This window comes from Cyprinus carpio, chromosome B1, assembly GCF_018340385.1.
Source record: "Cyprinus carpio isolate SPL01 chromosome B1, ASM1834038v1, whole genome shotgun sequence".
NCBI lineage: Eukaryota > Metazoa > Chordata > Actinopteri > Cypriniformes > Cyprinidae > Cyprinus > Cyprinus carpio.
The window spans coordinates 35,717,391-35,740,012 of record NC_056597.1 but is presented as its reverse complement, the minus strand read 5'-3'; positions in this window follow the sequence as shown (position 1 = coordinate 35,740,012).

Genomic DNA, 22,622 nt, shown 5'->3' with positions numbered 1-22,622 from the left:
ATTAGAATGATTTCTGAAGGATCATGTGACACTTTATACTGGAGTCATGATGCTGGAAATTCAGCTTTGCATCACAGAAATAAATGATATTTTAAAGGATATTTAAATAGAAACCATTATTTTATATTCTAATAACATTTTGCGAGATTACAGGTTTTTTTTCTGCATTTTTGATCAAATAAATGCAGCCTTGATGAGCAGAAGAGACTTCTTTAAAAAACATTACAAATCTTACTGATCCCAAACTTTTGAACGGTAGTATGTATATGTGTATGTATATGTGTGTATATATATATATATATATATATAAATATAAAATTAAACATTCTTGAATCATTCTTGTGTCTTGTCTTGCCTCTCAACAACCTTTAAAATATCAGCTGTAATTTAGTGACTGCATACGCTGATTCCAACTTTAACTTACCTGATAATGAGCTAATTCACCTTAAGGAGGTTAATCAGTATACTGTGTAATTCAAGAGACTAAGACTTTTAAGGTTCTCCATTTTTTACAATTGTTTTAAAATTGATATACAGTTTTCATTTATATTTTGTGTAAATTCATGTTTAAATTTAAAATTGTGACTCAAAGCACACTTAGTAATTAACCTCTGATGCATTTTGAATCCAAAAATCACATTTAAAAAATAAATACTACTGAGATTAATATATTGATGCTATATACAAACATGACTACAAACTAAACCAACAGGGTCCTAGAACTGCGGTCATGAAACTGCAGCCATCGCTATATCATCCAGTACGGTAGGCGGCGCTGTCATGAAAAACTAGGGTCCTAGAACTGCGGTCCTAGATCTGCGGTCCTGAAACTGCAGCCTCCGGTTGTGCAGGAACATACTATTGAAAAAAACACTTTCCTGTCTACTCTACACTGTCCTTTCCAATAAAGGCATAAAAAGCTCATAAATAAATCTTTAAAAAAAAAAAAAAAGGCTTTATTTTTGTAATAAATTGACACTTTAGTAATTAATATGAAAATACTGTTAGCTACAAGTCAGGCCAATATGATTGTAACCAATCAGAATACAGAATGCTGTAGAGCACATGCAAATCTCATTTGAATATATTTAACATAATCTCCTCAAGTCAAGTCAAGTCAAGTCTGCTTTATTGTCAATTCTTCCACATGTACAGTACATACTTACAGAGAATCGAAATTGCATTACTCTCAGACCCCCAGTGCATACAGATAACACTAACAGTAGAGCCTAAAAAATCTAGATCAAATATAAAATATAAGATATAACTATACAATAAGGGAATGTAAAAAAAAGACCTATAATAATAAAAAAATAAAATAAATAAAGTTAATTAAAAGCAGCGCAAGGCACATGGCAGATAGAGTGCAAACCAGTGAACAAACAGTGCAGATAAAAAGATTTTTAGTGCATAAAGAAAAGCTTATTCAGTCTGATTAAAGTGACAAAAGGGCTCAAGAGCAGTTATTTTATTTAAACTGACTGATGAGGTAGTAGAATGACGTCAGTTCCATGGTGAATGAGGTAGTGAGCAGACCAATGCTGCACAAAGTGACTGGTGCATGTCATTGTATGTTCGTGGAAGGGGGGTGGAAGGACCTGGGGATGTGGGATCTGGGGGGGAGGTTCTAGCCGTTCGAAGCACTTCATGAGGATGGGAGTAAGTGCAACAGGACGGTAGTCATTGAAGCAGGATGGAGATGGCTTCTTCGGGACTGGAATGATGGTGGTAGCTTTGAAGCATGTGGGGAACAACAGCCTGACTAAGTGAGATGTTGAAAATGTCAGTGACGACATCAGAGAGTTCTGCTGCACAGTCTCTCAGTACACGCCCAGGAATGTTGTCAGGTCCCGGAGCTTTGCATGCATTGATCCTGCTGAAGGATCTCCTCACGCTGTCCGGGGTCAGCGTCATCACCTGGTCTTCTGTGCAGTGGAGCTGTTTTGTGCCTCAAAGCGAGCGAAGAAGGTGTTCAGCTCGTTCAGCAGAGAGATGTTGCTGTCACAGGTCCGCTGTGGGGGCTTGTAGTCCGTAATGGTCTGTATCCCCTGCCACAGGCTCCGAGTGTCTCTGCTGTCACTGAATTGATGGGCTATCCTCCTGGAGTACTGTCTCTTAGCCTCCCTGATGCCGCGGGATAGGTTGGCCCTGGCTGTTCTCAGGCCCACCTCATCCCCAGCTCTGAAGGCAGCGTTCCGCGTCTCCAGGAGTCTGTAGACCTCCCCTGTCATCCACGGCTTCTGGTTGGCCCGGACAGTGATGGTTTTTGTGACTGTTACATCCTCAATGCACTTGTTGATGTAGGCAGTGACAGTCTCTGAGTACTCCTGGAGGTCAGTGGTGTTATTGTAAGTGGCAGCCTGCTTAAACATATTCCAGTCAGTTGTATCAAAGCAGTCTTGAAGAGCGTCTGAGGACCCTTCCGGCCACACTTGAATCTGTTTCTGAACTGGTTTGGTGACTTTAACGAGCGGTCTGTACGCAGGCATTAGCATGACAGTGATGTGGTCTGAGGCACCAAGGTGGGGGAGGGGCAGGGCTTTGTAAGCTCTTCTCTGTGTGGTATAAACAAAGTCTAAAATGTTTTAACCTCTTGTTGGAAAATGAATGTGTTGGTGTATTTTTGGAAACACACTCTTTAAGTCAGCATGGTTGAAATCCCCAGCTATGATGAGAAAAGCATCAGGATGTGCTGTCTGCTGCTCACTGATGTGCTGGTACAGTTCACTTAGTGCATCGTTCCTGTTGCTGTTGTTGTTGTTCGGGGGAATGTAAACTGAAACGAGCAGTATGGCAGTATATTCCCTCGGCAGATAGAACGGCCGGCACTTAATAATCATGAACTCCACCAGGGGTGAGCAGTGTTTGCAGATCACAACAGCATCGCGGCACCATGCATCATTGATGTAAACACAAAGCCTGCCACCACGGGTTTTTCCTCCCGCGACGAGAACTCTGTCTGCTTGATAGCACGTCAGCTGGTCGAGCTGAATGGTGCAGTCCGGAACGCTGATGCTAAGCCATGTTTCCGTGAACACAAAAACACAACAGTCTCTTACAGTCCTCTGAGTTGAATGTAGTAATCGGATGAAGTCCACTTTATGGTCCAAACATAAACTGGACTTCATCCGATTACTACGTTCAACTCAGAGGACCCCTCCTAGGTATTAATGCGTGTTCATTTTTCTGGAGTTGCTCTGCTGTGACTGATGTTTACTCTCTCTTATTACTGCAAGAAGTAACTTTGTAATGTTATCTTAATACTGCACATCTATGGACGCACTAAAATCTATCACACACATTTTGGAAGTGATATGTGACCCTGGACCACAAAAACTGTCTTAAGTGTAAATTTTTCGAAATTGAGATTTATACATCATCTGAAAGCTGAATAAATAAGATGTATTAGGATTGGATAATATTTGGCAGAGATACTACTATTTGAAAAGCTAGAATCTCAGGGTGCAAAAAATCTAAATACTGAGAAAATCGCCTTTGAAGTTATCCAAATGAATTCTTAACTATGCTTTCTTAACAATTACTAATCAAAATTAAGTTTTGATATATTTACAGTAGGAAATTTACAAAATATCTTCATGGATCCTGAAGTGCTCCTGTAGCTCAAGTGGTAGAGCATTGCGTTACCAAGCGCAAGGTTGGGGGTTCAATTCCCCGGGAACACATGGTAGGTAAAAATTGATAGTCTGAATGCACTGTAAGTCGCTTTGGATAGAAGCGTCTGCTAAATGCATAAATTTAATTTAATTTTAATTTTTAATTTAATTTTTAATTTAATTTTTATTTTAATTTAATATTGTTTTTTAATTTTTAATTTAATTTTTAATGTATTTTACCAAAAATATATATGGTAGGAAATTTACAAGATTTTTGGCATTTCTTTTTTTTTTTTGGCTATTGCTAGTCCACCACAGGTAACTGGATTGCCGAGGACCTTAAATCAGATAAAATTAGATTGAACATTTTTATGACATATGTAACACCTGTTCACAAAGACAGGTAAGTAACACTTCCTTAGTGAATTTACTAAATTACAGGGCCATCAGAAAATGTAGGTATTGCAGGAGGCAGAAACACTCTTGCACATGCACTCTTGAGTTAAAATATTTAAACTTTTTTATGTATGCATTCGTTTGTGAAAACAAATATATGAAAATAGCTAATGTAATTTTATTGAAACTGAAGCTTTGGAAACATTTTAGACTGAAACAACAAATTGAAATGAGAGGGAAACAATTGCAAAATTCAGATATTAAAAATCAAAGCAGACACTTTAAAGGAAATAATTTACAATCCAATGGAAATGCAAAAGAAAATTGGTCACAGTCAAATAACTGAAATCTCCCTTCTTGAGGTCTCTTTGACCCATCTATTAATAGTGGGAAAGAAACACTATTTCAAGTGTTATCTTGAAGGCTATTTGTTATTTTTTTTTTCCCCACAGGTTATGTTAACAGTTCTGAGTCTTGCCACTCTAATATACACTGGAATACTCAGGTAGGTATCCAACTCACAATTAGGAAAAGAATCAACAAAATAACAATTAAACCGCAATTCAAAACACACTTACATAACAGAATACAATATTCAATGTTCACATAAAATATTGTTATGAACCAGTTCTCAGTCTGTACTGTGAAACATATCAATATCGTTTTGTGTAGTATGAACACTCAGTCCATCAAATATGCAAGTGTTTAAAGGCTCAGTTTGCTCTATTGTGTCTTATGATGCGTGAAAAGAACTCTCAAAAAAAAAAATAATAATAATAATAATAATGTATTCATCCAGTAGTCCAATGCAAAATTTCAAGAAATCCAGTTCGCTTCTATTGGAAGTTCGCCATCAATGTCCTTTCTCGAATAAGCCGTCCAACGTCTGCGACCGTTTCCCGAACAAAATCCACTTCAACAACATCAAAAAAAAAAAAAAAAAAAAATCAGCTTGCACATAACCAGTCAAATAATATGATACATTTGCAACAATTATCACAAACTTTAGATGAATTTACATCCAACATTATTCACTAAACACTTATTTAAACATTTTCATCACAAAATCAGTATCTTACATCACAGACATAATTGAAATACCAGACAAAATATATTATAAATATAAATAAATTTATCTCATGGTTCATATGATACATTGCTTCAATAAAACTCATTGATCCCTTTGCAAAACAAGACAGCTGATGTGATGCTATCCATTTGTGATGCAGTTGAAAATTAAGTCGACTCGTCAAATCTTGTAGTATTTCTTGACACTAAAAGTACAAAACTCACTCAACCAGCAGGTATTGTTAACTATTAAATTCCAAATTAGTTAAGATTTAGGTTCTATTTTGGTTAATTTTTCTCTTATATCCTTTCTGAAAAACATCTCTTTCTATATTTCAACCCATTCGGCCTTCTCTCTGACTAACTTTTTTCTCTAGGGTGGAGCTACCTATCATCTCCGGATCAGCTAATTGGTGGATCGTCGTCTTCAATACATTATTTCATTGGGTAAGATTTACAGCAACAAATTTCTATTACATTTGTATGAGCATAATGTAACTTTCAATTTTATTTTATTGAAATAAAATATTCTTGGACAACTAAGAATCTGGCTATTTATTTCCCTGCACTGTGGTTATCAATTATGCCTTACTTTGACCCGGGATACACATACTGTATTATAAAGTAATTTAGGTAAATCAGTAAAGATAATGCATTCAAAGCTGTCTGAATGACTATAACTCAAAATGAACAAGAAGGTTGGAGCTGATGGTCTCTGATATATACAGTATATAGTGCTGATCCCGTTCCCCTAGGAAAAGTAAAAAGTGATTCTCTATATTTACTCAATAAAATTGTGTCAAAAGATTACAAGCAATATTATTAATTAAATTTAACACATTTTAACTAATTAGAATTAACCATTCAAAATGAGTAGAATAACATGAAGAAATTAAGTAAAATTTACACAAAAATATTGATTTAATTGGACAAAAAACAAACAAACAAACAAACAAAAACACTATGCTAAACAATACTATGTTATGCATACCAGGCCAGTAGTTGGCGATCATGAAACACCCTTCGAAAACATTATATGCATGCACATGATGTCAACATTTTTACAAATACATGTTTTTGTTGCTTACATAGATACGAGACAGGCATCATGTTCAAAAGGTTGTTTCTTAAGGCCCCCAAAACAGAGTTATTGAAGACACCTAAAGTTCACGAATAGAATCACTGAAGGAGAAAAATCTAAATTTTGGTTACCATGATGGTGGTCAGTGTTTGCTTTAGTTGGGCTCTTGACCCTTAAAATTTTAAACATTTTTTTGTTGTTGTTGCTGTAGTTGTGATGTAGCAGTAAGGCAGGTAGGAAATGAGATAATGTGGTGTTATTTGTTTTTATTATTTTTTTTTGATCTGGGTTTCTGAGTTGGGTGTGTTTCTCAGCAATAGCAGGCATCCTGTGGTTGTACAATATGAGTTCTGGTATTGTCAGCATAATCAGAGAAATTCTTAGAGGCACTTCTGATCAAAACTTTGTTAAAAAGGAAAATAATCTTTCATTTAGGCACACGGACATCAAGAATCAGCCTGAGAACCTCAACAATGGTGACCATCAAAAAGCATGTTGGACTGCATTCTGGGTGCCACCAATCAAAACTCATTTATGGCTCCCATCATGCTTTGCGGCATGAATAAATTATGAGCAACAATTCTTTAGTAGCTTGTTTTGTGATGCTTACAGTTCATCTGTTTATCTGAATATGCTGTTTGTCACCGTTTTTGAGATTCATACGCTGGTTCTTGATGTCACTGTGTGTTGTGATGATTGTTGTTCCTCCCTTTGTTTTAGTCAGAATTCTTAAACTCTAGACTATACTGAAAATTCCAGGTATTTTATTGTTGAATCACATTGCTGCTATAATGAATGTTAATTTAACTCAGAGATCTGGCTCTAAATGAGCTCAGATATTGGGATAAAACAAAAATTATGTAAAAGCATAACCAACACCACCTGATCATTTTTTCTCATAGCTTGTCTAGTTGTTATAACTGAGTTACAACAGCAATACAAAATGTAATATTAAAACATCGAGGGTCAAGAGCCCAACTAAAGCAAATACTGACCACTATAATGGTAACCAATAATTTACCCTTTTCTCCTTCAGTGATTCTGTTTGTGAACTTTAGGTGTCTTCAATAACTCTGTTTTGGGGGCCTTAAGAAACAACCTTTTGAACATGATGTCTGTGTTATATCTATGTAAACAACAAAAACATGAATTTGTAAAAATGTTGACGTCATGTGCATGCATATAATGTTTTTGAAGGGTGTTTCATGATCGCCAACTACTGGCCTGGTATGCATAACATAGTATTCTTTAGCATAGTGTTTTTGTTTGTTTGTTTGTTTGTTTTTTGTGTAAATTTTACTTAGTTTTTTCATGTTGTTCTACTCATTTTGAATGGTTAATTCGAATTAATTAAAATGTGTTAAATTTAATTAATAATATTGCTTGTAATCTTTTGACACAATTATATTGACTAAATATAGAGAATCACTTTTTACAGTGCTTTCTCCACCCTGTGCTTATCTGTCTGATCTCTACATTGTCCTGTTCAATAAAGGCACACAAAGGGCAGGGATATAACTTCAGAAATGAGCAGGAAAGATTCTTTAGCTTTTTAAAATGTGATAAATAATCAGATTATAATAATTATTGTGAAAAAAGAATGCATTATTTCTACTCCTTTCATCAACAGAAAACAATATAACCAATATACCCAAAATATTCCCAAAATACGTTATTTTTTATTGTTAAACTTTACCGTTAAAGGTTTAAACACATATTTTAAAGTGTTAAAACATATTTTATTAGCATTTTATTAGCATTATAATTCTTTTTTTATCAATATTTTGTTATTTTACTTCATTATTTTATTAATTTTATTAATAATATTTTACATCAATTAAAATAATATTATTATTATTTAGTAGTGTACAATGTGGAAATATAATGTGAGAAGTGTATGTTATAAGATATTTTTCTAAAATTTTAAATATTAAATAAAATGCATTTGTGCTCGAATATGACCAAGAGAAGGCTTAATGTGACCTGATGTTGCTACACCACACACACCACACACACACACACGCACGCATGCGCATGCGCACACACGCGCACGCACGCACACGCACGCACTGAGGTCCTGGCAAAAGTGGACATGATTACTGTTGCTGAAGAATTCATCCAGTGTGACAATTGACGCAGGCTGTGTTTTGGGAATTTTGAGGAGCACTAAGAAAGTGAGTTCTTCTTCTTCCTCTTCTTTTTTGTTACATTTTCACTAGTATTGTTTTTGTTGTGATAGTTACATTTGCTATACGAAGTTATATGTTATAAGTGTATACCAAGGTGCTGTGGCGTCTGTTGCAATGGTTATTTTTTTTTTCTAGATTCTACTTCTTCCCAAATGGGAGTCTTATTGCAGTCCTATGAATGGTACATAGAAAATGGATGAAAACTAGCACACTTGAAGTGGTGGTACATAACAGTAAACTGACCAAATTTGTGGTCTCTAGAGGCAACTCTGTAGTGTCACCTCCAGTTCAAATATTCACCTTTCTTTTGGTTATAACTCTTGAACCCTTTGTCCTAGAGAAAAAATCCATTACCATAATCACCAAATGTACTGTATTCAATTTTTTTTATTTTTTTTTTCACTGCTCCTCCTTTAAATTTGGTCAAATTTAAAACAAATTTGGACACATGATCACTGGACCCAGCCCACACCGAAATCACTCAACACAAATTTGATAAAAACTTTTTTATTTAAAAGTTATGATAATGTGAGGTAAACTAATTTGACCCAAAATTAGATTTGATTCAAAATGTTGATCACTTCATCAATAACATCAGAGGGTACATGCAACATTTGGGAACAGCGCCACCTATGGGTCATGAGCTTCAAACAATGGCTATTTTTGCTCATCAGAATTAAACAATTAAAAAAAAAAAAAAAAAAAAGAGTATGATATGGCCCGTTTAAATCTGTTAAGATATAGAGTTCATTTTAACTGTAGGTGCAGTAACTGATTGTTTATTGGTTGTTATAGGTGTTGCTATGGTGATGTCAATCAGAATGGCTTCTCCTCTTCCTCTGATCTTTCTGCTCATGATTTACGGTGAGCCACTGTTGTTACAGCAACACTTTGCTCTATATTCACTTTTTAGTGTAGGTATTTATATTTCATTATTTGTGAAGCATCCATCATTGCAAATATCTAATTTCTGCTCTTCTTTACCACTCATCTTCTTATTTTGGTCATTAGAAATAGTTCAGCACTTGTAGAACTGGTTGTCTTTATTATGGTATTTTTTACAGGGATTTATAGTCCTGTAACACTCCTGATTCACTATATGTCTAACAACTGAACCGTAGAAAAACACTGTCTCCTAGTGGAGCATATCTGTTGCTTTCAAAATTTTGTTTTGTGGAAAAACCTGTGGCATTATAAAGAAGTGAGGTCAAGACCAATCCTCCAAGACCAAGCTCAAGACCAAGACCATTCAAGAGCCCAACTAAAGCACTAATCACTATAATGGTAAATTCAGTAAAATATAAAAATTCTCAATAAGAACTTCTGTAGACGTCTGACAAAAATAAAGTCAGTCTGGTTAGCAATGAGTGAAGCTGGTGATGCTGTTTATGGAGTTATTTAATCCTCCTCTGCTGTTTTATTTCAGTTGATTTAATCTAAGGCTGTGGATGAAGTCATTTGTAGTTCTTGTGTTTCTATTTTCTTCAGTGATTCTTCTTGTTAACAGCAGTGGCGGTTGCCCCAGGTAAGTTCATGTTTAGTTTGAGCAAACTCTGAGTTTTTGGGCTCAAGAAGGTGGGTTGGTTTATAGCGGGTTTTGTCGCCATGGTAACTTAGGGTACATGGCTACCCTGCTCCAGAGCAGGTTTTAATCTGGTATAGAGATCACAAAACCCAAACTGAACCCAATCAGCCAGCCTACGGCTGTGAGCAAAAGTGACATATATCTGATGCAATTAAGCCACTCCCCCCGTATTCTCTCACTCCAAATTAAAGCAGTTCACAGTCAAAGGAATTTTAGAGATGAAATTGCCTGACTTTTGCAGCTATTTATTATTATATTATTTATATTAATAGTAATTGTTTATTATTCATACAATATATTCATATAATTATTATATGAAGTGGTAAATAATTTTAAGCTTTGTATTTAAATGTATATATATATAGATATATATATATATATATATATATATATATATATATATATATATATATATATATATATATATATATGCTTTATACCAGGGATCCTCAAATCTGGACCTTGAGATCTACTTTTCCTGCAGAGTTTAGCTCTAACCCTAATAAAACACACCTGAACATGCTAATCAATGCCAATCAATTTTTTGGGATCATTAGAAAATCACAGTCAGGTGACTTTGATCAGGGTTGGAGCTAAACTCTGCAGCGCATTGGACCTCCCGGGCAAGATTTGAGGAAGGTGGCTTAAAACTGTATAGCAGCAATGGGGCAACTCAGTCCTGAGGGGCCGGTGTCCCTGCAGAGTTTAGCTCCAACCCTGATAAAACACATCTGCCTGTAGCCTTCCAGCAGAGGTGGGACTTTCAAGTCACAAGCATGTCTTCAAGTCATATCCCAAGTCCTCAAAGAGTTGAAGTTAATGAGATAATTAAGTGACTAATTAAATGGTGATTGTGCATTAGTGATGAACACCTGCCGTTAATAATCAACATCACTGAAGAAAAGAGAAACATAAGAACTAAAACTGACAGATGAAATCAACTAAAATAAATAAATAAATAAATAAATACACACACAATGCCACCATAAATGTGGTCAAGGTTTGCTTTTAGTTGGTCCTCTCTTGGCCTTTTACTGACTCAAAGCAATTTGATTCTAAATAATTGCAATGTTGTTTCACACACAAATCTTGAAGTACCTTTATTTTTTCATTTTTGAAGTAGCAGGTATTACTGAACTGAAGTAAAAAAAAAAAAAAGTCCTGCTAAACAAATGCCTCTGTAATGCTTTGATATTGAGAAAAAAAAGAGAACTATTATCTCAGGCTTTTAGACATGCACACTTATCATAAGATCCTCAACAGTGGTGACAATAATTCATTTTGTTGATTGTCACTATTGTTGAGATTCTTTATGCTGGTTCTTGATGTCTGTGTGTGTCTAAAAGTACTTAATTTCAAATTGTGATATGCATTATATAAATTAAAAATTCATTTACTGTAACTATTAGAGCAGCACTTTGTTTGCATGCTGTAGTTTTACAGAGCTGAATAAATAAAAAACCCAAAATAAACTCATCATATAAAAAACAGTTATTAGCTCTTCTCTACTTTACAACATCACTACAGAGAGAAATTTCACACAGGAAGTTAAAGGTCAAGAGCATAACTAGAGCAAACACTGATCTCCATGATGGTGGCATCATTTTAACCAATAAATCATCAATATCTGATCCTCTGTAATTCTCAGTAACAGCAGGTGTCCATCACTAATGCACAATCATCATTTAATTATTCACTTAATTGTCTCATTAACTTTAACTCTTTGAGGACCTGGGATATGACTTGAAGATTTGCTTGTGACTTGAAAGTCCCACCTATGCCTTCTAATAATCCTGAAGACACTGATTAGCTGATTTTAACAGGGCTGGGGCTAAACTCTGCAGGGCTGCCCGGCCCTCCAGGACCAAGTTTGCCCATGCCTTGTATATAGGCTATACACACATACATACAGAAAAGCTTTAACATATCAAAACTTTTAAAATGCATAGACATAATTATTTTTTATATATAGACATAAACTTTGGCTGCAGCATAAGTGTTTATTCCTGCCTTGTAAATGCATATAAATTTATCAAATTTCTACAAACGGATAGCGACTCCTAAGTAGCACTTAAAGCACGGCTATGTGCCTATTAATAAAGAATAAAAGTCCCTGTCATATTTTTGCGTTAACCACCCATGAACTCAGCAGCTGATCATCAGAGGAGGGAAACCAAGTCATTCCTTCCTAGTCACAAAGCGAGTCTTGAGTCAAATCCCAAGTCCTCAAAGAGTTAAAGTTAAGAGATAATTAAGTGACTAATTAAATGAAGATTGTGCATTAGTGATAAACACCTTCTGTTAACAATCAACATCACTGAAGAAAAGAGAAACACAAGAACTACAACTGACTTTAAGCACAGCCTCGGGTGAAATCAATTGGAAGAAAAAAAAAAAAAACTTTGCCACCATAATTGTGGTCAGTATTTGCTTCAGTTAAGTGCTCTTGAGCCTTTAAGCTATTTTTTCTAAATTTGCACTTTTAAGCACTTGTGTTGCAGTTTTATAGCAAACATTTTGTACAATGCTGATACAAATCTTGAACGAGCAGGTAAGTTATGCTTTTGATGACTGTATGATCTTGATTGTTTTGAATTTCTTGATTACACTTTTAAAGAGAAGAAATTGCACCTTAGTGGTTAGAGAGGACTGCTGTGTGTTCACTTTGGATGGGGATAAATGCAGAGTACAAATTCTGAGTATGGGTCACCATACCTTAACTGTGTTACTTTCACAAAAAAGAGAGAAATGTCATTTTACGCAAAGGACACCATAATGCCTTAATATTAAGGAGAAAAAAAAAAAAAAAAAAAACACAGTTTGGGATTAGGCATTCAGCCATAAACATTTATCATGTGATCATCAAAACAGTAGTGAAAATAATTATTCATACTGCAGTGTATTATGGGAGTCCTTATATATTGCAACATGAAGCATTTTGTTGATTGGCATCATTGTAGAGATTCATATGCTAGTTCTTGATATTTGTGTGTGTGTCTAAAAAGCACTGGAATTCAAACTTCTGTATGTGTTACACAAATATAAAAATTCATTCTTTATAAATATTAGACCAATAGAGAGAGATCTGGTTAGAACAAGTCAAGGTTCAAGAGCACTAAATCTAAATCTAAAGTCAAACACTGGATCTCCATGATGGTGGCATCATTTTAACCAATAAAACATCAACATCTGAATCCCCTCTGTAATTCTCAGTAACAGTAGGTGTTAATTACTAATGCACAATCATCATTTAATTAGTCATTTAATTATCTCATTAACCTTAAAACTCTTTTGAGGATTGGGGGATTTAACTTGAGAGTCGTTTGTGACTTGGAAGGAATGACTTGGTTCCTCTGGTGAAATTGGCTGCTGAGTTCATGAGTGGAGCAAAAATATGGCATGACTTTTACTATTTGGGCCCCTGGACTTCCCACCTCTGGTTCTTACAGGGCTTTAAAACCAAGGAAGTCCTTCAAAAAATATCAGAAGCCGGCATAGAAGTAACCGACGTTGAGATGTACTGCATTCTGAGTCTATTCCATTGTTTTGGCAAATCAAGTATATCTTTAACATAGACATCATGTGGATCTTTTGTGGAAAAAAAATGTTGATTCCTTTGTCCTATGATTTTCACTTTCATGCATGCAGTGTCAAGGTTGATAAAGAAAGGAACTATACTGAAAACCATGGAGATTGAAAATGGATTTTCAGGCAAATTACATTTACTCAGTTGATGCTTGGTGTACATATATTACAGTTAGACATTGTTTTTAAAATGAAAAGGATTTAATAAATTCTGATTTTAATTCAGCATGGTGTTGTAATATCATATATTATATATATATATATATATATAAATATCATATCTCATTTAGTAGGTCAAACGATTGTACCCTTTTTGAAGGGTCAATTTTTTACTGTTAAATATAAAGGTAACCGAAAAATTGTCAGCACAGGTACAAAACTGGGCTCTTAAGGTACAAATCACAAGGGTACAAATTTGAGGGTACAGCCCCAGTGACAAGCTATTGTACCCCTAAAGGTACAATTATGTACGTTTATTTTCTGAGAGTGTACAGAGATTTCTTTTGTGTAGGCATATAAATCTCCGCAACCTACCATGAAAACATCTTAGTTTATCTCATAAATATTAATTTTACTTCGCACCTGCACTCCAAACTACCTACTAGCCTATACATCTTTGGCACACCTTTGTGCACTGCAGCAGCGGGGAGAATGTATTAGACACAAGTGCAGGACACTATTAATGTATGTGAACATAGGTAGTATGTCGACATTAAGCTGATTTTATTTAATTAATATGGGGTATTGGCCAGCTAACAGATAGCATAGAAAATTTTTATTTTCTCTGCCAACTAAACCCACGTCACAGAACCGTTGTCCTGATTGACTCACAGTAGATGCATAGAGTGTTGTTCCTTAAAGAATCACAGTCTTTGGAAAGACCAATAATTATAGACAACCATTCAATGACCAATATTATAGACAGTCCACTTGTTTTTATTCCTGAATTAATGAATGAAGCATTTTTGAACGAATAGATGAATAAAAGGCTCCTTTGTATTAACACAATGAAATAACGCCAGCTAGTGGTGATATTACTTTCATAATTCAAGTTTCATTTTCATTTCATTTCAAATCATTTCATTTTGTTCATATTTCTGTATTAAAATGTTGTATAAAACATTAATCTTATTTCATTATACATGTGTACGTGCTATGTAATTGCTGTTGCCTCAGCTTAAAACTGTAAATACATCTTTCAAAAAGCATCTTCAGACACAGGTTCTATATCTCCGAATTACTGATTTAATTGGTAACAGCGTCAATGTCATATTACTTACTAATGTTTTTGAATAAGAATTTAACATTTAAAGATGACATACAAAAAAGGTAAAAGGTGATTAATCCAGGTGACTCTCTGGGGACTGGGAAAGTTAATATCTGACATGATCTATGGTTACTTGTTCGAAGTGTTATTTTCAGGGTTTGGATATTGTTTTATTAATCCTCAAAGGAGGTTTAACGTTCAATCATGATGTCGACTCAAACATTTCACTAAATTCAAATTACTGAAAAAACAGCATTTCTGACGAACCTTAGTCCCATGCCAGTGGGATAAAAAACATATGATTTCCTAAATTTGCATAAAGTGCCTCTATGAATAAGAACTCAAAATAGACGGCATAAAAAAATAATAGATGTGCTAATTTCTTTCCAATATATGTCATTTTATTTAAGTTCCCCCTCCATAGTTCCAAAACCTAGTCCAAAACCGCCAGCCTTATGTCTAAACACAAATGGACTACATGTTCACATAAATTGAGAGACTGTCTGCGCTTTGCTACAATAGGATGCCACATTCTCCCCATGCTGAATCGCACAGCTGTGCCAGGACAGACTTTTGCTATGTGGATCTTATAATAAAAAAACAGGGGCGTGTGCCAAAGGACCCAAAAGGCTCTGCCTCGAGTATGGTTGTGGTCAAGCTATTCGTTAATCTGGCGTTTGATGAAGAGACAAAGAGAGAGAAAGATATAAACTGTAGTATAAAAATGTCAGTCGACAATAAACACAGTTGAGAATCCGTTAGAAGCGTAGGACATTATGACTGTTTTTAGGACTATTATTATGTTGTACATTTTTGTCGTTTTGACCAATTACATGGCAGGGTGGAGTTTCATTTACGCCAACATGTAGTGACGACTATCAAGTTGTTTATTTGTTTTATGTCCCTGAATGTAAAAGCGGGAAAAAAAAAAAAAAAAAAAAAAAAAACAAAAAAAATGAAGACAAATTCTTGATTTTTCCGTTTGGTTTGACTAAATGAAAACCGGAAAAATGTGCATTTTTTCATTTTTTCCAAATGTCAATATTAAATCAAATCAATGAATTATACCGAAGTAACAGACCGGGTATGCTTTGCTTTTTTTTATCCACTGTCTAATGCATTAAGCATAGTAAGCATTTTTCGGAAAATGGTTTCAAATGGGAGGAAAAGCTAACTGAGACTTTGCGTCTCGCGTTCATTATTAGGTCACATTACTTCCCCAGTAGGCAGGGAAAAGGGTTGCAACATTTTAATAAGGGGTCTACCGAATTTAGCCTGTACCTTTTACAGTCTTCTAAGCCTATGGGAGGATAAACCGTTTAGCAGGACTAGCATTCATATGCATTGCTTTCCTGTCCCTATACTTATAAATACATCATTATATTTACAGAGTTGGGGCATTTTAATCTTATCCCACTGTCATGTACTTCGTTCATTGAGCCACGTATTTTCCTTTAGGCTTGTTTCGTGTGGGCATCCAAAAACACACTACAATTTGGCCCCACCCTTTGCTTTCATGTTCCTATGCTATTCTGCTTGGTTGTCAAATAGTAACCACATATGTTTATTATTAATAAGGTGTGTCCTCCAGTGGTCACTGTTTTAGTCGGGTACATTAAAACAAAGTTATAGCGTTTGTGAAACCGTCGGTGGCACACCGCCGCCGTTAATGGTCACAGCCCACAGCGGCCAAATTGTTATGATAAAAAAATGGGGAGAAAAAAACTAGAACAGGAAAAATTGGTTCTAGATTTTATTTATTCAAATGATAATTTCTGAAAGTCCAATTTCGCAAACGTAGTAAATTAAAAAAAAAAAAATGAAATGGCCAATTGTTCATTTGATTGAGAGCAAGTTGAAAAAAAAAAAAAAAGAATGTTTTTTCATTTTTGCATTTGCTCCATGTGGTCTGAAAATTGAATTTTGAAGCGTTACTCCGACCATAATCTACATTGTAATTTAGATGAATAGCGATTATTTTATTTTAATGTTGTTTTTTTATTGGGATTTTGGTGGATTTTAATTTTTATTATTTATTAAGTTATATATTTTTTCTCTCGATATTAGTTTTTTTTTGCTTATTTAGATGTTTATTTAGAATTTTTTATGTTTTTTTTTTTTTTGGGATTTATATTAGTTTTATCATTTTTTTTTTTTTTTTTATTTGTTTTTTCTTTTGATTTAATGGATTATTTTTTTGCTAGTAGTTTTTTTTATTATATATTTTATTTTTTTTTTTTTTATTTTCTTTTTATATTATTTTTTTGATTTATTTTTGTGGTATTTATTTTTTTTTATTTTTTTTATTTTTATTGGGGATTTATGGATTTTTTTTTTTTATTATATATCACTATATTTTTCTTTTATTTTTTTTATTTGTTATCATTATATTTTTATTATTTTGATTTTTTGATTATATTTTCTTTTTTTGTTTAGTGAGTCTGTTAGCTAGGTTTAGATTTATTTCTTTTGCTTTTGGTTTTTTAGTTTATTAGATTACAGGTGCTGGGTAACGGAATCAGAATAGCATCAAAAAACGTTGATTTTATTTCACTATTCCATTCAAAAAGTGAAACTGATATTATTATTCATTATTACACACAGAGCTATATTTCAAAGTTATTTTTTTGATTGATGATTATATCGACAAATAAGGAAAATCTCAAATTACAGTATCTTCAGAAAAATTAGAATATCGTGAAAAGGTTTTTGATATTGAAGGACACCTGGTTGGCCACACTTTAATCAGCTAAATAACGCACAAACACCTGCAAAGGCCTTTGTAATTGGTCTCTCAGGTCGAGTTCTGGTAGGATACACAATCATGGGGAAAAAAGGACTGCTGCGCTTGAAAGTTGTCCAAAAGAAGGACCATTGACGACCTTGACACAAGCGAGGGCAAGACACAAAAGCAAAAGGTCATTGGAAAAGAAGGCTGGCTATTCACAGAGCTCTGTGTCCAAGAACATTATAGAGAGGCGAAAGGGAAAGGAAAAAGATTGTGGGTGTGCATAGAAAAAAGTGTACAAGCCAATAGGGATAAACCAGGCACCAACTGGAGAGGATTGTTGAAACAAAAACCCATTCAAAAATGTGGGGGAGATTCCACAAAGAGTGGACCCTGCACGCTGGAGTCAGTGCTAAGAACAAACCACCCCTACGAAAAAGACGTTAGTGCCAAGACATGGGTTTTGCGCGCGGTAGCAATCCTTGAATTTGGGAGTTTCCTTATCTTGTGCAGTAAATAATCATCAACATTTAAGAAGATAAAACATTTGAAATTATCACCGCTGTGTGTTGATGAATGAATATAATATACAAGTGGTCACTTTTTGAAGGGAATTAGTGACCTAAATCAACTTTTTGATGATATTCTAATTATTATGGACCAGCACCTGTACATTTGATGAAAGCTTGGTTATTGTGCTCAAGAGCATGTTGTATTTACGTTAGCACCACCTGTCCTTTCTTACAAGAAACTATGCTTTAACCAAAGGTGGAGAGCTTCTAGTGCCAAACCTCGTTAATCTTACGAACTGTTTCGTTTGAACTATGGTTTTTCGGGGGAAAACACTGGAATTGTTGGACTCTGTTGGTAACGCTGGAACTTGCGACCACAATTTGGCTAACGCTGCTTTGGGGAATGGCACCCCAGGTTGGCTTCATCAGGTTTTGTTCAACTCAAAACTTAATGCGCAACTCTGAGTTTGTTCATCTCGCTTCCTGCTACAGGCCACAGGGTGTTCATTCACTTAATCAGCACTAATTAATCACTTACTGAATTTACATTAACTTCAAAGCTGTTGGTGATCATAAAACCGCACACTTGAACAGTCCTTTTCACATCTGAGGATTTGGCTGTGCAGGATCTTGACATTCTGTTGGAGGTACTTAGGTTGGTCTGTGAAACCGACCTCTTAAAAAGTGATGAGAAATAGTTTATAACTATAAACTAAACGTATAATCTAAATTGGTGATTTAAATGATATTTTTACACAATAGTGAGTGGATGTACCAAGCAGGTGGTCGTAAAATGAGAGGGATGAAAATGTTCATGTGCATTTCTGCTCAGGAACTTATTATTGTTCAAGTTTTAGAAGTGTAAAGTTAATGCTTATATCCTTACATGGCCAAGCACACACCCATTTTTGTATGTCATTAATTAGTTTTAATAAACAATTAATATTCATTTTGATTCTTTACTAACTCACTCTGTAACTTTTCCGCCTTATTTGTCTAGTGTTTGCTTATTTTTAAAGCTGCAGCATATGGGTATATGGATATTTTTGTTGATGTTGTTCGTTTCGTACTGTACCAAACTCTGGTTCCATGGGTTTATTTCTAGAAAAAACAATCCCACCATTACAGCTGATGAAGTACTATAACACTCAAGATCTTTTAGTAAATAGATCTGAGTAGATTACTGTTATGCTATTGTGTCATGAAGAGTCATTTTCATATAATATTAAAAATGGCCTGAGGGCCCGTTTAAGACCGGAGAATGGTTACACGTGAATAACTTGGAGTGTGGTCAACCTGAAAATGAGGGAAAACTGTAGGTTTTCCAATTTCAGAATGGGAGGTTTGTCTGTTCTGAAAGAGAGCGGGGTAACTTATATCAGCGTCCGTTACTGTGGTAAACTTACTCTGGTGAACCTACCCTTGGGTGCGTCTCCCAAAACCATAGTTGCTAACCTGTTAGCAAAACTGGTCCTTGGTTGGCAAAGGGGAAAATTGCCATATGCAAAACCAACAAAGTTGCTAACTTAGTTAGCAAACATGGGTGTTGGGAAACGCCCACCCTGGTCCGGAAGCAGGTTTTTTTTCTTCAGTAAATCCAGCGTTTATTCAGTTTCCAACCCTTTTTAACAGCGAAGTTTAAATACTTCATCTATTTATTCACGCTGCAAAAAATGCTTTCTCACTGAGTATTTTTGTCTATTTCCAAGTACAAATATTCTAAAAATTCTTACGTCCAAGATTGCATTTCCTATATATAGAAAACATGGTTAGAAGTTATTTAGGTCTTGTTTGTTGGTGCATTTAAGTGGAATTTTACATTAAAACATGCACAAAAATTATTTGCCAAAATAAGAAAAAATGGAAACTCAGAATCATATCTGTGCCATTTTTCTATGTAGGGAAAAGCATCTTAATTCAGAGATATTCTTATCTGTAGATAATTTGACCAGGAAACAAGGCGACAGTTATGTTAAATCTTTTTTTTGCAAATGCAGGTATTCATTCATTGTACATATTTTCATCATGCAGGACACCGTGAAGTGACAACAAATGGCATCTCCTTTTTATTACAGACTACTGTCGCATTATTTTTTTTTTTTTTTGCCATATTCCACAGCGATTTATTCTGAGTGACAACCATTTTTTAATGGTTATTTTCATTAAAATTCAGTGATGCAGAGCACATTAGTAAGGCCGCTGTATGCAGAGCGCGTGTGCTCCTCTCATGCTCTTTCTGAGAATTTTGTTGTATCGGCCACAAAATGCACAAACAGGAGTTTCACGGACCCACATGTCCAGTGGTGTAGAAAATTCGTTCACATGAGTCTATATCTGATAAATGGACATTCACTGGATAACATCTTGCTGTGACCTCGGAAGTAAACCAAATAATTAGAATTTCAGCTTCCAGAATTTCCAGTTGTGGTTGGCTGCATTGATGCACACAAATATTCCCACCATCGCCACCTTCTTGAAAAAGCAACACGAATATAGTACTGTATGGATTCGACTGGAAGGATTGCAGCTGGAGGGGCGAGCTCCTGTGCAAAACATGCAAAATATGATTGATGATTTTGCACAGCTTGCAAGTGAACAAGGGCTCTGTGTCGTAGAATGCTGTCCCACGTGAAACGCATCGAACGTGTACGAGATGTACAGCTGATTACAGAAACCGGCTCTTTACTGACGAGATGCTCTTTTCAATATTGTGCATCCCTGTCCTATTTAATTATTGTTGCAAAGAGGCATTTGATTGTGTGGAAAAGCTGATGAGTATTGAAATAGACACTGAATTATTTTTTGATATGTCAAATGTTTGTTAAAGTCTTGTAGCCTACAGCCCTGGAACTTCTCATATGTCGTGGTGCACCCGCCAAAAAGATGTCAGCCTATTTAGAGGTTTACTGCACTAACCAACTTCAGCTTTTCTCTCAAACTGAAAACTCAGAAGTTCCCATGTATAGGGGTATTGTGTTGTATATTGCACACGCGTTGTGGAGTGAGCTGTGTCACTTTTTTTTTGTATTTAAAAAAGCAGAGTGTGAAAATTAACTCTGCTGGCGTAGTACATGTGAGACCCCCACTCAAGAGTGTGGAAGTGTTACAAATAGGAGTGTTTTAAATAACACGGAAATCAGAGTTAAAGGTAATGCGATATTGAGTGATGAGTGGACCATTATGACGATACCTGATGTTAAACGAAGCAGAATCAACAAAGATGAAAAATCACTATTTAATTTTCACCATTATAGTGGCCACCTGTGTGCGTGAGTGGGCTACCTGACCCTTCACATTTTAAAGTCAGATTTTGCTTGGCTGTTGTAAATGGAGGTATAAAAACAGACGGGCCAACAAAAAATCTTGGTTTTCCTGAATCACTGGTTTTAAACTTCATTGTTGATTATTGCAGCGAAATGATCTGCAGCATAGATTTACCATGGCATTTTTAAATACAATTGTGTGAAGTTCGTAAAAGTTGGTTGTTCAACAAATCTTTCAAAATAGTCTTTCATTTAGACATGCAAAAGTCAAGAATCACACTGTGAATCCTCAACGACTTTTTGTGACCATAATCCCACACAACACGACACCTGTTGCAGTGCTATCTGGGTTGCCACCTATCAAAAATTTTCATCCATGGCTCCAATGCAGCACTGCGGCAGACAGGAAATAAAGTATACCTGAATTGTCTTAGTGTATTTCCGTTTATCCTTACTATTCTATTTTTGATGTTTAAGGCAGACTCAGCTTCAGTTGTTAATTTAACACTCCCATTTTAACACTTTCCCACTCTTGAGTGTGGTCTCAAATGTTATTCCCAGCAGAGTTAATTTTACTATTCTCTTCTGATTGTTTGCTGTGTTTAACACTCAGAGTTGGTTTTTAAAACCTCCTTATTTGACAAGGGCCTCTGGTGTAAACTCACAAAACATGTCCATTATTCTTCTTCTGGGTTTAAAGAGGTCTAGTTCTGGTGTGATTGGGGTGGGAGTTATCAGTCATTCACAGATCTGTGCACTAAAGAACTCATTCAGAGTGACAATCTACGCACTAGAACATACCCTAACTGGACATCAGATCAAGGACAAATTTCTGGGACCAAAACGCTTTTTAAAGAGAATGCAGAGCATCAAGATTCTGTCTAGACCGGAAGCCTGGCTATCAGTCCAGAGGCTTCAGTATCTGGGATAAGATAAACAGGAGAACTGGCACAATCAGATTGAGTCATGGGAAACAGGCAGGATTCACAAATGTACTATTTCAGCATTCATAACGAAACAAAAATAAGTGGATGGTGTAAACCAGGATGTTGTCTCTCACTGTCACAGGTGACTTTGAGAGGTTTTCACTCTTATTCTGTGCTTTATGTTTGACTAATAAAGCAGTGTTATGACAGCCAAGCACTAGATATAATGTGTGTTGTGGTGTTACAGATCTTCAGGTGGAATGTCCTGAGAGAGTGACAGCGAGGTGTCATGAATGTCAGTCTGACAGGTAAAAGCAGATGCGCTCTGACTGACCAGAGGCAAAACATAGCCTGGTACAGGAAAACTCACAGTCAATGAATGAGAGAAGGAGACAGAGAAGAAACAAT